This window comes from Nicotiana attenuata, chromosome 12, assembly GCF_001879085.1.
Source record: "Nicotiana attenuata strain UT chromosome 12, NIATTr2, whole genome shotgun sequence".
NCBI lineage: Eukaryota > Viridiplantae > Streptophyta > Magnoliopsida > Solanales > Solanaceae > Nicotiana > Nicotiana attenuata.
Genome location: NC_032000.1, coordinates 17,686,942 through 17,704,521, shown reverse-complemented (window position 1 = coordinate 17,704,521; position 17,580 = coordinate 17,686,942).

Genomic DNA, 17,580 nt, shown 5'->3' with positions numbered 1-17,580 from the left:
TTTGGTTAGATTCGGAGCATTTGGAGGCCGAATCGAGAGGCAAAGGCATCGCGGGTTAGAGTTTGGTCTGGTTTGAGGTAAGTAATGATTGTAAATGTTGTCCTGAGGTTATGAACCCCGGAATTCACATCGTTTCACTATTTTGAGGGGACGCACACGCTAGATGACGAGCGTGAGGGCGTGCACCATTGGGAATTGTGACTTGGTCCGTCCCGTAGCAACTATTAAGTTGTATATTTGACTGAAACTACTTGATACTATCGTACGTTAGAAAGTATTACTATATTTTGGGCTGAATGCCATATTTCGGCCTCGTGCCAAACTGTTTGGACCCTTAGGGGGCTTTTTACTACTATTCCTCACTATTTTGATTTTAATATCTGTACTCAGTCATGCGATGCTTTTACTGATTTCATAACTCAATCTTATTTACTCTGTTTGTTATATAAAATGATATTTTGGGCTGAGCACCCTGTTTTACTGTTAGCCCGAGTGGCTTGAGAGGTTTTTGACTGAGTAAGGCCGAGGACCTGTGTTGTGAGGATATCATGGGGTCGGGCTGCGCGCCGCAGCATGTTGTACTGTTTTGTGATATATGAGAGGTCGAGGGCCTAATTTATTATGCCACGAGATGGCTTGTGATAGCGCTTGGGGTGTAGGAGCCCCTCCGGAGTCTGAACACCCCTAGTGAGCGCGGGTACCCAGAGTGAGTGATATGATGTTGCCCGAGGGGCTGTTCTTGATTCATGTTATGCCCAAGGGGCTGATTATGAGTGACTGTGAGTTTGCCCGAGGGGCTGGTTCTGATTTATGTTATGCCCGAGGGACGGTTTATGATATATGTCATGCCCGAGGGGCTATTTATGATTTTATCATTTTACTCTAAACTTCATTGCATCTCTATTGAAACTATTAGAAAGACATTTTTCAAAGGATTTTTACTGAAATTGGATTTTAACGAGATAATTGATTTCGATACTGTTTTGGAAACGCACTGTACTTACTGTGGTGCTATGTTGTGGATTTATGTATTTTCATACTGCTCAGTCTTTATTTACTTTTATTACTTACTGAGTTGGCGTACTCACATTACTCCCTGCACCTTGTGTGCAGATCCAGGAGTTTCGGGACGTGACAGCGAGCACTGACCCATCATCTATCGCGGATATCCAGAGTCGGCAAGGTAGCTGCATGGCGATCGCAGCCTTGCTCTTCTCCCTCTTATCTTCCTTAGATTGTTTTAGTATTATATTTCCATACTGTGATAGTCTTTGTTGTATTTAGACAAACCTTAGTAGATGCTCGTGACTTGTGACACCCCGAGGTCGGGCTTATGTTTCTTCCGCACTTGTTATTTAGACTCATGTTATGGGATTTTATTTAAATAATAGCTTAAAACATCTTTATTTTGAAATATTGGTTTGATTTGGGTAGTGTCGGCTGGCCTAGTTTCATGATAGGCACCATCACGACCAGGTTGGTTTTGGGGTCGTGACAAGTTGGTATCAGAGCATAGGTTACATAGGTCTCACGAGTCATGAGCGGGTTTAGTAGAGTCTCGCGGATCGGTACTGAGATGTCTGTACTTATCTTCAAGAGGCTGCAGAACCTTTAGGAAAAACTTCACATTCTTGAATTCTTATCGTGCGAATCTGTTAATTCTGGTAACTAAACTTCTGTTATTCTATTCTCTCGCAGATGGTGAGGACACGTGCTACCGGTCAGGACGGACGACCACCAGTACCACCAGTTGGGGCCACTAGAGGCCGAGGACGCGGTCGAGGCCGTGGTAGGGGCAGGGGTGTAGCCCGCACAGCAGCTAGGGCAGCACCTACAGATCCACCAGCCGCCCCAGTTCATGACCAGGTCCCAGTTGCGGATGTTCTACCGTACCAGCTCAGGCACCGGCTGTGCCTATTGTTATCCCAGGCCTTCAGGAAGCCCTAGCCAGATTCTATCAGTGTGCACTGGCCTGGCTCAGGCGGTCTCAGTTACTACGGCCGCAGCTACTTCTCAGGCCAGGGGAGGCACTCAGACTCCCGCCGCTCGCACCCCTGAGCAGGTCGTACAGGGACTTCAGACACCGGGGGCACCACCAGCCCAGCCAGTTACAGCTGCTCAGGACTGTGTAGCTTCTGTTATGCCAGAAGACGAGCAGCGCAGATTGGAGAGGTTTGGTAGACTTCAGCCTCCGTCATTTAGTGGTGCTGAGGGTGAGGATGCATAGGGTTTCTTGTATAAGTGTCAGAGGATGCTTTCGACTGCAGGTATTTTGGAGACCAGTGGGGTCTCGTTCACTACTTTCTAGTTCTCCGGGGCTGCACTTAGTTGGTGGGAGGCTTACGAGAGGCGTAGGCCGGTTGGCGCAGTGCCCCTTTCTTGGCAAAAGTTCTCCGTTCTCTTTCTGGAGAAGTTTGTACCCAAGTCTCGCCGAGAGGAGCTGCACGGGAAGTTCGAGCAGCTTCGTCAGGGTGATAGGTCTGTTACACAGTATGAGATGCGGTTTTCTGAGTTGGCTCGTCATGCGGTCTGGTTGGTTCTCACAGACCGAGAGAGGATTAGGAGGTTTATAGATGGCCTCGATTTTCAGCTTCGATTGCTTATGACCAGAGAGAGAGTATCTTGTGCTACTTTTGATGAGGTTGTTGATATAGCTCGACAGATTGAGATGGTTCGTGGTCAGGAGAGGGTTGAGAGGGAGGCTAAGAGGCCTCGTGGTCAGGGTGGATTCAGTGGTGCTCCTCATGGGGGTCAATTTCAGCACAATAGAGGCCGTCCATTCAGGCATGCTCAGTCAGCTCGCCCAGTTTATCGCGGGGCATCATCAGGCCATGGTTCTCACAGTTCTCATCAGGGCCATTCATCACTTAGTGCCCTTCCCGCTCAGAGTTCGTCCCGTGCTCCATCAGTTCAGGGCTCTTCCATGCTAGGTTCTTCTTCTAGTCATCCTGGGGCTAGGGGTTCCCTTCAGCCCCTGTCTCCAGCACCAGGGGGTTGCTATGAGTGTGGAGAGTTAAGGAATATGTGGAGGCAGTGTCCTCGTCCTCATGGGGGTCCGCCTCAGCAGAGGAGTCAGCCATCGACTTCAGCACCATTTACTTCCCCACCCACCAGTCAGCTAGAGGTGGAGGACAGTCAGCTAGGGGTCGCCCTAGAGGGCGAGGTCGATCAGGCGTTGGTCAGGCCCGTTTCTATCCACTCCCAGCCAGACCACATGCTATTGCTTTAGATGCTGTGATTACAGGTATTGTCTCAGTCTGCCACAGAGATGCCTCTATGTTATTTGATCCTGGTTCCATTTTTTCATATGTGTCATCATATTTTGCTCGTTATTTGGATTCGCCCCGTGAGTCTCTTATTTCATCGGTTCGTGTATCTACTTCAGTGGGCGATACTATTATTGTGGACCACGTATATCGGTCGTATGTGGTGACTATTGGGGGTTTGGAGACCCCGAGTGGACTTTCTATGGCTTTGTATGGTGGATTTTGATGTAATATTGGGCATGGATTAGTTATCTCCGTGTCGTGCTATTTTGGACTGTCATGCTAAGACAGTGACGTTGGCTATGCCGGGGGTGCCACAGATTGAGTGGCGAGGTTCGACCGATTTTGTTCCCAGTAGGGTGATTTCATTTCTGAAGGCCCAGCGGATGGTTGGGAAGGGTTGTATTTCTTATTTGGCCTCCGTGAGGGATGTCAGTGCAGAGGCTCCTTCCATTGATTCAGTCCCGATAGTGAGAGATTTTCCAGATGTGTTTCCTGCAGACGTGTCGGGCATGCCACCGGACAGGGATATTGATTTTGGTATTGATTTGGTGTCGGGCATTCAGCCCATTTCTATTCCACCGTATCGTATGGCACCGGCGGAGTTGAAGGAGTTGAAGGAGCAGCTTTAGGAACTCCTTGATAAGGGGTTTATTCGTCCTAGTGTGTCGCCTTGGGGTGCGCCTATTCTATTTGTGAAGAAAAAGGATGGCACGATGAGGATGTGCATTTATTACAGGCAGTTGAACAAAGTCACAATCAAGAACAAGTATCCTTTGACTCGTATTGATGATTTATTTGACCAGCTTCATGGAGCGAGGGTGTTCTCCAAGATTGATCTCAGGTCGGGGTATCACCAGTTGAAGATTAGGGACTCGGATATTCTTAAGACAGCTTTCAGGACCCGATATGGTCATTATGAGTTCCTTGTGATGTCATTTGGGTTGACCAATGCCCCAGCAGCGTTCATGCATTTGATGAACAGCGTGTTTCGGCCCTATCTCGACTCGTTTGTTACTGTATTCATTGATGATATTCTGGTGTACTCGCGTATTCAGGAGGAGCACGCTGAGCATTTGAGAGTTGTATTGCAGCGGTTGAGGGAGGAGAAGCTTTATGCAAAGTTCTCCGAGTGTGAGTTTTGGCTCAGTTCAGTGGCATTCTTGAGGCACGTGGTGTCCAGTGAGGGTATTCAGGTTGATCCGAAGAAGATAGAGGCAGTTCAGAGTTGGCCCAGACCGTCCTCAGCCATAGAGATTCGCAGCTTTCTTGGTTTGGCGGGTTATTACCGTCGGTTCGTTCAGGGATTTTCATCTATTGCGTCACCCTTGACCAAATTGACTCAAAAGGGTGCTCCATTCAGGTGGTCGGATGAGTGTGAGGCGAGCTTTCAGAATCTTAAGACTGTCTTGACCACAGCTCCAGTGTTAGTTTTGCCATCAGCTTCAGGTTCATATACAGTATATTGTGATGCTTCTAGAGTTGGTATTGGGTATGTGTTGATGCAGGAAGGTTGAGTGATTACTTATGCTTCTCGTCAGTTGAAGCCCCATGAAAAGAACTACCATGTTCACGATTTGGAGTTGGCTGCCATTGTTCACGCGTTAAAGATTTGGAGGCATTATCTCTATGGCGTGTCTTGTGAGGTGTTTACTGATCATTGTAGCCTCCAGCACTTGGTCAAGCAGAAGGATTTCAATTGAGGCAGCGGAGATGGTTAGAGCTGCTAAAGGATTATGATATTACTATTTTGTACCATCCGGGGAAGGCCAATGTAGTGGCAGATGCCTTGAGTAGGAAGGTGGTGAGTATGGGCAGTTTGGCATATATTCCTGTTGGGGAGAGACCTCTTGCAATTGATGTTCAGGCTTTAGACAATCGGTTTGTGAGGTTGGATATTTCGGAGCCCAGTCGGGTCTTAGCTTGTGTGGTTTCTTGGTCTTCCTTATTTGATCGCATCAGAGGGCGCCAGTATGATGATCCTCATTTACTTGTCCTCAAGGACAGAGTTCAGCACGATGATACCAGAGATGTGACTATTGGTGATGATGGGGTGTTGAGGATGCAGGGCCGGATATGTATGCCCAATGTAGATGGGCTTTGGGAGTTGATTCTGGAGGAGGCCCATAGCTCGCGGTATTCCATCCATCCAGGTGCCGCAAAGATGTATAAGGATTTGAGACAGCACTACTGGTGGAGAAGAATGAAGAAGGATATAGTCGGGTATGTGGCTCGATGCATCAATTGTCAGCAGGTGAAATATGAGTATCAGAAACTAGGTGGCTTACTTCAGCAGATAGATATTCAGAGTGGAAGTGGGAGCGGATCACCATGGATTTCGTAGTTGGACTCCCACGGACTTTGAGGAAGTTCGACGCCATTTGGGTGATTGTGGATCAGCTGACCAAGTCCGCACACTTCATTCCGGTGTGTACTACCTATTCTTCAGAGCGGTTAGCTCAGATTTATATCCGAGAGATTATTCGCCTGCATGGTGTCCTAGTTTCTATCATTTCAGATAGAGGTACTCAGTTTACATCGCAGTTTTGGAGGGCCGTGCAGCGAGAGTTGGGTACTCAGGTTGAGTTGAGCACAACTTTTCACCCGCAGACGAACGGACAGTCCGAGCGCACTATTCAGATATTAGAAGACATGTTGCGCGCTTGTGTCATTGATTTTAGGGGTTCATGGGATCAGTTTCTATCGCTCGCGGAGTTTGCATATAACAACGGTTATCCATCAAGTATTCAGATGGCTCCATATGAGGCTTCATATGGGAGGCGGTATAGATCTCTAGTAGGTTGGTTTGAGCCGGGCGAGGCAACTTTTGGGTATAGACTTGGTTCAGGATGCTTTGGACAAGGTGAAAGTGATTTAGGAGTGTCTTCGTACAGCGCAGTCGAGACAAAAGAGTTATGCTGACAGGAAGGTGCATGATGTGTCTTACATGGTTGGAGAGAAGGTTCTACTGAAGGTTTCACCCATGAAGGGTGTTATGAGATTTGGGAAGAAGGGTAAATTGAGTCCTCGGTTCATTGGGCCTTTTGAGGTGCTTCGGAGGATTGGGGAGCTTGTCGAGTGTGCATCCGGTATATCATGTTTCTATGCTCCGGAAGTATATTGGGATCCGTCTCATATTTTGGATTTCAGTACGGTTCAGTTAGACGGTGATTTGACTTATGATGTGGAGCAAGTGGCTATTTTGGAGCGGCAGGTCCGAAAGTTGAGATCAAAGGATATAGCTTCTGTGAAAGTGCAGTGGAGAGGTCGTCCCATGGAGGAGGCTACTTGGGAGACCGAGCGGGAGATGCGGAGCAGATATCCACACCTGTTTGAGGCTTCAGGTATGTTTCTTGACCCGTTCGAGGACGAACGTTTGTTTAAGAGGGGAGGATGTAACGACCCGGCCGGTCGTTTCATGAGTTACAGCCCCGCTTTTCCCATTTCTGCTTCTTATTGTGTTTTTCAGCTATATTTCGTAATATCGTGTTGGTTGTTCTGTGTTCGGAGTGGTCTTGGAGTGGAATGAGACACTTAGTCTCTTATTTAGAAGCTTAAGTTGGAAAAAGTCAACCGGATGTTGACTTATGTGTAGAAGACCTCGGATATGAATTCTAACTGTTCGGATAGCTTCGGTAGGTGATTTTGGACTTAGGAGCGTGTTCGGAATGTAATTTGGAGGTCCGTGGTAGATTTAGCCTTGAATTGGCGAAATTGGAAATTTGGCGTTTTGCGATCGGCAACGGAAATCTTGATATCGGGGCCGGAATGGAATTTCATAAATTGGAGTAGGTCCATTGTGTCATTTGTGACGTCTGTGCAAAATTTCAGGTCATTCGGATGAGGTTTGATAGGTTTTGGCATTGTTTTTGCGGAATTCGGAAGTTTGGAAATCCTTAGGCTTGAATCCGATGATGATTTGGTGTTTTGATGTTATTTTGAGTGTTCTGAAGGTTGGAATAAGTTTGAACGGTGAGATGTGACTTGTTGGCATGTTTGGTTGAGGTCCCAGGGCCTCGGGATGGATTTGGGTGGTTGACTAAAAGTTTGGCTTTGAGTTGTTGCTGCAGATTTTGCTGCTTCTGTCATTTCCGCACCTGCAGATTGGGGACTGCAGGTGCGAGGTCACAAATGCGGTATGGAGGTCGCAGGTGCGTGTTTTGGCCATCAGGAGAAGAACCGCAGATGCGGTTATTTGGACGCATCTGCGGCACCGCAGGTGCGGTGACTGGGCGCAGATACGGTCCTGGTCCATTAAGTGATTTTTCGCAGGTGCGCACCTAGGACCGCAGGTGCGAGGAATTGTCCAGGTGCGGAATCCCTGGGACAGAAAGTATATATTGACCCCTTCGCGAAAGTTGCCCATTTCCACCATTTTTGAAGTGGGGATTGAAGCTTTTGAGGGATTTTGAAGAGGGATTCAAGGGGAAACACGTTGAGGTAATGTTTTTGAACCTAAAACTCGATTCTATGGTGATTTTCAGTTGATTAAGCATGAAATTTGTGGGATTTAAGGGTGAAGAATTAGGCAATTAGGGCTTGGAACTTGAGAGTTAAAATTGGGCGATTGAGGGGTCAAATTGAGTTAGATTTTGGAAAATTTGGTGTGTATGGACTCGTGAGAGGATAAGGATTCAGGTTTTGTGATTTTTGTCGGATTCCGAGGAGTGGGCTCGAGGGTTGGGTTTGGCCAATTTCGGGATTTTTTATTTAATTTGATAATTTTTGCATGGGCTTTATACCTTTAGCGTGTATTAATGATGTAATACTGATTTTGGTTAGATTCAGAGCATTTGGAGGCCGAGTCGAGAGGCAAAGGCATCGAGGGTTAGAGTTTGGTCCGGTTTGAAGTAAGTAATGATTGTAAATATTGTCCTGAGGGTATGAAACCCCGGAATTCACATCGTTTCACTATTTTGAGGGGACGCACACGCTAGATGACGAGCGTGAGGGCGTGCACCGTTGGGGATTGTGACTTGGTGCGTCCCGTAGCAACTATTAATTTGCATATTTGACTGATACTACTTGTTACTATCGTATGTTAGAAAGTATTACTATGTTTTGGGCTGAATGCCATATTTGGGCCTCGTGCCAAACTGTTTGGACCCTTAGGGGCTTTTTACTACTAGTCCTTACTGTTTTGATTTTAATATCTGTACTCAGTCATGCGATGCTTTTACTCATTTCATAACTCAGTCTTATTTACTCCATTTGTTATATAAAATGATATTTTGGGCTGAGCACCCTGTTTTACTGTTAGCCCGAGTGGCTTGAGAGGTTTCTGACTGAGTAAGGCTGAGGGCCTGTGTTGTGAGGATATCATGGGGTCGGGCTGCGCGCCGCAGCATGTTGTACTGTTTTGTGATAGATGAGAGGTCGAGGGCCTGATTTATTATACCACTAGATGGCTTGGGATAGCGCTTGGGCTGTAGGAGCCCCTCCGGAGTCTGAACACCCCCAGTGAGCGTGGGTACCCAGAGTGAGTGATATGATGTTGCCCGAGGGGCTGTTCTTGATTCATGTTGTGCCCGAGGGGCTTATTTTGAGTGACTGTGAGGTTGCCCGAGGAGCTGGTTCTGATTGATGTTATGCCCGAGGAGCGATTTATGATATATGTCTTGCCCGAGGGGCTATTTATGATTTTATCATTTTACTCTAAACTTCAATGCATCTCTGTTGAAACTGTGAGAAAGACATTTTTCAAAGGATTTTTACTGAAATTGAATGTTAACGAGATAATTGATTTCTATACTGTTTTGGAAACGTACTGTACTTATTGTGGTGCTAGATGTGGATTTATGTGTTTTCATACTGCTCAGTCTTTATTTACTTTTATTACTTACTGAGTTGGCGTACTCACATTACTCCCTGCACCTTGTGTGCCGATCCAGGAGTTTCTGGACGTGATAGCGAGCGCTGACCCATCATCCATCGCGGATACCCGGAGTCGGCAAGGTAGCTGCATGGCGATCGCAGCCTTGCTCTTCTCCCTCTTATCTTCCTTAGACTGTTTTAGTATTTTACTTCCAGATTATGATAGTCTTCGTTGTATTTAGACAGAGCTTAGTAGATGCTCATGAGTTGTGACACCCCGAGGTCGGGCTTATGTTTCTTCCACACTTGTTATTTAGACTCGTGTTATGGGATTTTATTTAACTAATAGCTTAAAACGTCTTTATTTTGAAATATCGGTTTGATTCGGGGTAGTGTCGGCTGGCCTAGTTTTATGATAGGCGCCATCACAACCAGGTTGTTGGGATCGTAACAAATAAAGAGTTAAAAATATAAATAAAAAAAGGAGTTAAAAAGTAGAAAAAGTGACAATTAGAGGAGACGTCTATAAAGGAAACACTTGCATTAGAAGCAAAAGAAATTAATAGTACACAGGCGTAATAAATGAATAAACGGTAAGTAAATGGAAAAGTGGATAAAAGTATGATTTATATTGATAAAAATAAATACATTCATGGAGGGGGAAGGTGATGGTTTCGTAATCTGAAGAAAAAGGAGAAAAATATATTGATAGTCGTGGTCGAATCCGAAGAAGAAGAAGAAGAAGAAGAAGAAGAAGAAGAAGAAGAAGAAGAAAGATGACACGTGGTAGTAATGATGGTAGCGACGGAATCTAAAAAATAAAATGAGGAGAAGGTGTTGGTGGTAGTGGGCGAATATGAAGAAGAAAATGGTATTGATGGTGGTTATGGTTGAATCTGAAAAGAGGAGGAGGTGAAAGTGGTGACAATAGCAACAACGGTACCGGCAATAGCGGATAGATCTAATAAATGATGATGATGAGGAGGAGGAGGAGGAGGAGAGCTGATGGTGATGGTCGAATCTGAAGAAGTAGAAGGTAGTAGTGATAGTGATTTTGGCCAGATTTGAAGAACAGGAGGAGGAGAAGATGAAGTTGCTGATTTTGGGCAAGAAATTTACATTTTTTAGTAAATAAAATTTATAATTTAGACTTTAACTTAACTTAATTTTTCGATATTTTATTTCACGGTAATAACTGTTGTGTGAAATATCTTTAAAGAAAATTATAAAGATATCATAATAGACTTCAATTGTTCTGATTTAAGAATTTGTCCATAAGAAAATTGATAATTAACTTGTCATTTGAAAACTTACTATATATCAAGAATATGAAATTAATTGAGCTTCTCAATTTATCTAAGTCGCAAGTTACTATGTAGACTTGCTAAGAGAGAAAATTGAATATCTATTCTGGTTAAAATATAGAGATCGAGAATATTTATATCGAGAAAGCAAAAAAAGAAAACCCATTCTATCTTATTATTAATCAACTGCTATTGAGCATTTAGAAGAACCAGTTATACAATAAATTCTAGAGTAAGAAATAAAAAAGATGCCGACACAAATGATGCACTAAATTATGTTGTAATGGTTGACACGTATGTCGCACGTATGTTGCACGTGCATTAAACAGTGTAAATGCTATACAACAAACTTTGCAAACCAAAAATTAATGCAAGTAAAATATTTTTTTAAACCCATTTGGAAAGTAAACTGATGAACACTTCACAATAGCCTTAAATGTCTTTAAAGATAATCCGAAAGGAAAGAAACCAAAAAATGTGACTCGTGTAACGCGTCATATAAAACAAAGCAACGCGGCATGCCCATAAGAGATGATGTCACAAGCTACAAATTGAGTTTCTTTTTTTGCTTTTCTAGAAAAGAAAATGAAAGTTACCGCTTCATGTCCTTAATCATGATCATTTACGTCTCAATTTCTAATCAAGTTAGCATTAATTAACTGAGACCAAACTTCCATCAAAATAAATTTTCTGCAACTTATCTGTTACGGTCTAGCGCATAAAATGGTTAACATTGTAAATTCTATATAATTAACTACACGAACCAAAGATTAATGCATAAGAAATATTTTATTAACCCTTTTAATAAAAAGTAAATCGATTATAAAAATAAAAAAAAGCAAACTATAAAAAATTAAGGTGACTCTTGAGATAGGGACACAATTATCACCTTGCCATTTTTAAGATTTTTAATAAGAATAAAAAATCTAACTAATTAGTCTCTCAATTTATCTGAGTCGAGATCATTGGACACGTAAGTTGCACGTATATTATACTCAGCTCAGTCGATGTAAATTCTTATTAAAAATAATAATGAGTATATGAATAAACAATAAAGTCATAATGCAGTTCATATTGGCTTATTAATATCCCTTGAATTTAAATAAAGAGTTAAAAATATTGAAAAAACGGTAATTATAGGAGGCGTCTATATATGAAATACTTACATTAGAAAAAAAAAGTTAGTGAAATAAATGACGTAACAAATGAGCAAGCGGTAGGTAAGTGAAACAAAAGAGTAAAAATAAGATTTGTATTGATCAAGACAAATACATTCATAGAGGGGAAATTGATGGCTTCCAAATCTGGAAAAAAAAAAGAGGATGTACTGATAGTGATGATCGGATCAGAAAAGGAAGAAAGATGACATGATGGTATTAATAGTGGTGGCGGGCGAATATAAAGAACAAAATTGAGGAGGATATATTGGTGGTACTGGGCAAATTTGAAGAAAAAAATGGTGGCGATATTGGTTATAGCTGAATCTGGAAAAAATGAGGAGGCGGTGGTGGTGATGGTAGCGGCAACGAACCGACAATAGCGGATAGATCTGATATGTGATGACCCGAAAGGTCATCTTATGTTTTGGAACCCAATTCTGCGCTTTAAGCTTTAAACACCTCTTTTTTATCCGTCCTCGATTTGCGTGCTCAATCCAAGCATGTTTTCGGGAAGCATTTATGTTAAAAATTGATGAAAATAAGAATTTTGCCTAAAAATTTTATTTGAGTTGACTTCGATCAACGTTTTGAGCAAATGGATCCAGGTTAATGTTTTGACGGTCCCGATGCCCGCAATTGAATTCGGAAGTCCCCAACCCAAGAAATCGGACTTTATCCAAATTTGAAAGTTAAAGGCTAAATGAAGTTGAAATGCTTGACCAATATTTGACTTTTTGGACATCGGGTTCGTATTTTGGTTCCGGAACCCAGTATAGGTCCAATACCATATTTATGACTTGTCTGTGAAATTTAGTGAGAAACGGAGTTGATTTGACGTGATTTGGATGTCCGGTTGTGAAAATATAAATTTTAAAGTTTTCTTGAAAATGTCCTTTGATTTGGTGTTTAATTCATAGTTCTAGGTGTTATTTTGGCGATTTGATCACGCGAGCAAGTTCGTATGATATTTTTAGACTTGTGTGCATAGTTGGTTTAGAGCCCCGAGGGCTCGGTGAGTTTCGGATAGGCTACGGAGTGAAAATTGGACTTAGAACTCAGCTAATGTTTCAGATTTTGTTGCAGGCCTCAGACCTCGCATTTGCGAGGTGAATCATCGCATTTGCAACCACTGATGGGTTCGCATGTGCGATCTACTCATCGCATTTGCGAAGAGTAGCTGAGGAGGCCAGAATTCGCATTTGCGAAGTGGAGGCTAGGTAGGCAGTGATCGCAAATGCGATCAATAGGTCGCATTTGCGGAAGGATCATAGTTTGCATCTGCGAACTATTCTTCGCATTTGTGAAGAAAGCAGGGGTGTGAGGATCTTCGCATTTGTGAGGTGACGAGTAGTTATGCGTTGTTGTTGGGTTAAAGCATGCGGGTGGGACTTAGTTTCTTGTACTTATTGCTTCTTTGATCATGTTATCTCTGTTTAGACTAGTATTATTAAATTGGTCGTTCTTATCATGTTTACAGATCTTTGGGCTATAATTAAGTATTGATTTCAAGTTGAGGTTGGTATTGTGGAACCAAATGTTGAAGTAAGGCTTGTTCTTGTTATTTTATCTCCTTGTTGTTATTTGTTCATTGACTTATGGTAAGGGAGAGTGTTATGCTTCGTGAGTGTTAATGCACGAAGGGTGATGCTGTGCCATGTTGTGAGTGTTAATGCACGAAGGGTGATGTCATTCCATATTGTGAGTATTGATGCACGAAGGGTGATATCGTGCCATGTTATGAGAGTTAATGCATGAAGGTGATGTTGTGCCGTTTCTATTGATTTATATAGTGAGGTTGAGAGTAAAAGCACGAAGGGTGATGTTGTGCACTTTTCTTTATTATGTTTAACTGTTTTCATTGGTTCAAGGTATAATGGATGTTCAAGTTATCATTGTTGTTGTGTTTCTCTATCTCGTATTCCCCTCGGCATGTTCCCCTCCCGATATTTTCTGTCTAGCCTTTAATTGTTGTTATTTGTACATATACCGTTAATTTGCATAAGTTTATTATGTAGGTGTCTTGTCATAGCCTCGTTACTACTTCGTCGAGGTTAGGCTCGACACTTACCAGTATATGGGGTCGGTTGTACTTATACTGCACTCTGCACTTCCTGTACAGATTTTGGTACTGGCCCGAGCTGATCGTGAGGTTAGCGGTTAGCCGCTGGATTGATTGACAGGAGACCCAAGGTAGATCTGTTGGCGTCCGCAGACCCTGGAGTCTCTCCCTAGTCTTAGTATTTTACTGTTTCTTTTCCTTCAGAATATTGTATTTTCTTTTAGACTCTTTTTGTAGTTAATCGTAGTAGCTCGTGAGTTGTGACTCCAGATCCTAAATGTTTCAAATGTTTTGGGTTTATGATATTCCGCAAAGTAGTTCTAATTCCTATTTAGCTTAATTGTTCTTATTATTGAAACTGGATAAAGTTGGCATTAAGAAACCTCTAACGTTGGCTTGCCTAGCAAGTGAAATGTTAGGCGCCATCACGGTCCCGACGATTGAAATTCCGGATCGTGACATAATGAATGACGTTATACAGATGGAGAATATTTATATCGAGAACGAAAAGAAAGAAAACTCTTTCTATCTTATTATTAATCAATTGCTATTGAGCAAAAAAGTAAGTTTGTTAGAAAAATAATTCTATAATAAATAATAGAACAAGAAATAAAAAAGATGCCAACATAAATGGTGCCCTAAATTATGTTGATGGTTGACACGTAAGTTGCACGCACATTAAACAGTGTAATGTTGTATAATAAACATTACGAACCAAAGATTAATGCATGTAAAATGTATTTTTTAAACGTTTTGGAAATTAAATTAATGATATGTAATAAAGGAAAAGGGAGCAAACTATGAAAAAGTAGAGTCATTCCTGAGATAGGGACAAAATTATCAACTTGCCACTTTTAAAATATGTTAACAACAATAAAAGATCTAATTAATTAGTTTCTTAATTCATCTTCGACTCACTAAACACGTAAGTTGCACGTATATTACATTCTGGTAAGTCGTTATCAAGTTCATATTAAAAGATAATAAAGAATATATAGATAAACAACAAAGTCATTATGAAGTTTATATTGACTTGTTTTCCTTATTAGCATCCCCTGTATTTTGAATAAAAAGTTAAAAGTGTAGAAAAAATTATAGGAAACACTTATATTAGAAGCGAGAAAAACTAATGGTATAAATGATGTAATAAATGAGTAAGAGGTAGGTGAATGAAAAAAGGAGTAAAAGTATGATTTGTATCGATCAAACATATATTAACGAAGGGGGAAGTTGGTGGTGGTGTTCGTCGCAAAAGAAGAAGCACGACTAGAAATTCGGCCAAAACTGACCGCAGTCAACCGACCAAAAAACCGACGTACGTTGGTCGGTTTTAAAAACATTTTCTTTTATAGATTTTTTACGAAACACAGTGAATTCGGTCGGGTTTTTTGGGCGCCAAATGCGGAAAATTATTTTTGCATCCCAGAAAATTTATTTTTTAAGAAACCGACCAACTTCGATTAGTTTTTTATTTAAAATAAATTAAAATTAATATTCAAAAAGTGATCAAAATCGGTCAGTTATTTCAGTCGTATTTTAAAAAACCTACCGATTTCGATCGATAATTTTTTTTTAAAAAAAAAAATAAAGAAGAAATTGGTCAATTATTTTTGCGCAAAAATAAAATTAAATAAAATAAAATAAAGTCTTAAATCAAAAAGCACTCATAGTCTAGTGGTAGAATAGTTCTTGTCACAACATAGACCTTGGTTCAATTCTCAATCTCTTTTTACCAATTTATTAAAGAAAAATTAAAACCTTTTCCTTTCTCCTCCTTCTCCATGGCAGCACCAGCACTACATGTTTCATCCACCAAGAACACCACCCTCCATACAATTAAAATCCGAAAAGTCCAGACGAATCGGTAAAAAGTCGGGGTGTGCATTCGATTTATCGATTCGATTTTGACCCTTATCGATAATTACTTATCAATTATCGATTTGTACATATGCTTATCGTTATCGTTTCAATAAGGTTTCGATTTTTTCGATTTCGATTTATCGATTTTTGGGGCTTATCGATTTGGTTATCGATTACACCAATAAGAAAATTTGCGGGATTCCGCGGAAAGTATATCACTATAAACACGCCTAACTAATATGGACCAAAAGAAGCTAAAGTAAGACGAACACCGTTTATAACATAAAAATTGTGTCAACAAGCACATGCAACGAAACTAAAGTAAGGGATCAAATGTATGCCACCAACACTCCAACGGTATAAAAAAAATACATCATCACGGCTAATTCTATTTTCCATTAATTTGAACTTCATTCCCTTGAGCTTTAAATATGATCATTCCTTGAATGTGGTAAATGAAATAATAGGGTTAGGGACTTAGGGTAAAGGAAAGGGTATTATAGAATAAGGGACAAAAAAAAAATTAAAAAAAAAAAAGTAAAAAAAAATAATTTTTTTTTTGTATTTCTTATCGGTTTATCGATAAACCGATAAACCGAAGAGGACAAAATCGAAATCGAAATGATAACTCGATAAGGAAAATTTCGAAATCGAAATCGAAATCGATAAACAGATATCGATAAATCGATAACAAATAATCGATTCGATTTGTCGATAAACCGATTCGAATGCACACCCCTAGTAAAAAGAACTCTCTTCCATTATATTCTCCAAAGTTATCTTGAAAATCTCCATACAATTAGTAAAAAGAAGAAAAACAATTTCCAACAATCTCAAATGGGAGCTCGCTGATACATAGATATTTTGGCGTAGAAACCAACATCCTCCAAATCTAATTCTATTTATTCCTTTTACGTTTTCTGAACAGAAATTTTAAGAAAGATTCAAATCATCTCTAAAATTTTCAATCTTCTACGCCCAATAAATTGATTTTCTCAAAATTAAAATTTTTGGGGGGGGGAGGAATCGGGCAGCAACAAAATGAAGGGGTGAAGGAAGAAAGAGAAGGGAGGGCGTAGGGGTGGGTGAGAGTTTTCAGCTTTTGCATTTCTTTTTTGTTTTTCCTTTTCATTTGCTTTCTTTTCTGATTTTAATACTTTTTTAATCAAAATTGTTATATTCACGCGCTTTTGTATCGTGGTGTCCACATATTTTAGCCACATCATTTAAGTCGTTGCCACATAAGTATGGTCAATGGTCAAAGGTGTTTATTGATACACATTACGTAAGTACAAGTGTTCAAATGGAAAACTTGTAAGTTCATTTACCGGATTGACAAACGGGTACAAGTTTAAGTGGTCTGGATGCCATTTCGCCTTAAAAAACAAACCGGATTCGGTCGGTTATATTTTTTTGGCCGATTGTGGAATTTAATTAACCGGCCGAAATCGGTCAGTCACAACTGACCGAAGTCGATCGATTGGCTCTACCGACCATCACAAATTGGTCGGGTTTCGATCGTTTTTTACCGATTATCGACCAACATCGGTCGATTTTTGCTTGTTTTTAGTAGTGAATGAGGAGGATGTACTAATGGTGGCGGTCAGATATCAAGAAGAATAAAGATGACGTGGTGGCGGATGAATCTGATGAATAAAAATGAGGAGGAGGTGCTAGTAGTAATAGGCGACTTTGGAGAAGGAAATGGCGGTGATGGTTGTTGTGGCTGAATCTAAAATGGGAGCAGGTGATATAGCAGTAGCGGCTATGATAACGACGATGGAAATTGGATCTAATGAATGATGATGATGATGAGGAGGAGGAGAGATGGTAGTTGCGGTCAAATCTGAAGAAGAAGAAGGAGAAGGTAGTAGTGATGGTGGTGGTTGCCAAAGTTCTAATGAACAAGATCAAGACGTGTAGAACATTTCAGAAGATACATTTATTAGAAGACACTTACTGTGTTAGAAATAAGGAAACGAATTGTATAAATGACATAACAAATAAGAAATCGATTTGCATTAGTCTCGATATTTATACCATTTTTACGTAACTAAGTACTAGTAGTACCTTTACTACATAGTACGTAAATAATCAATGTGATTATTCATATGTTC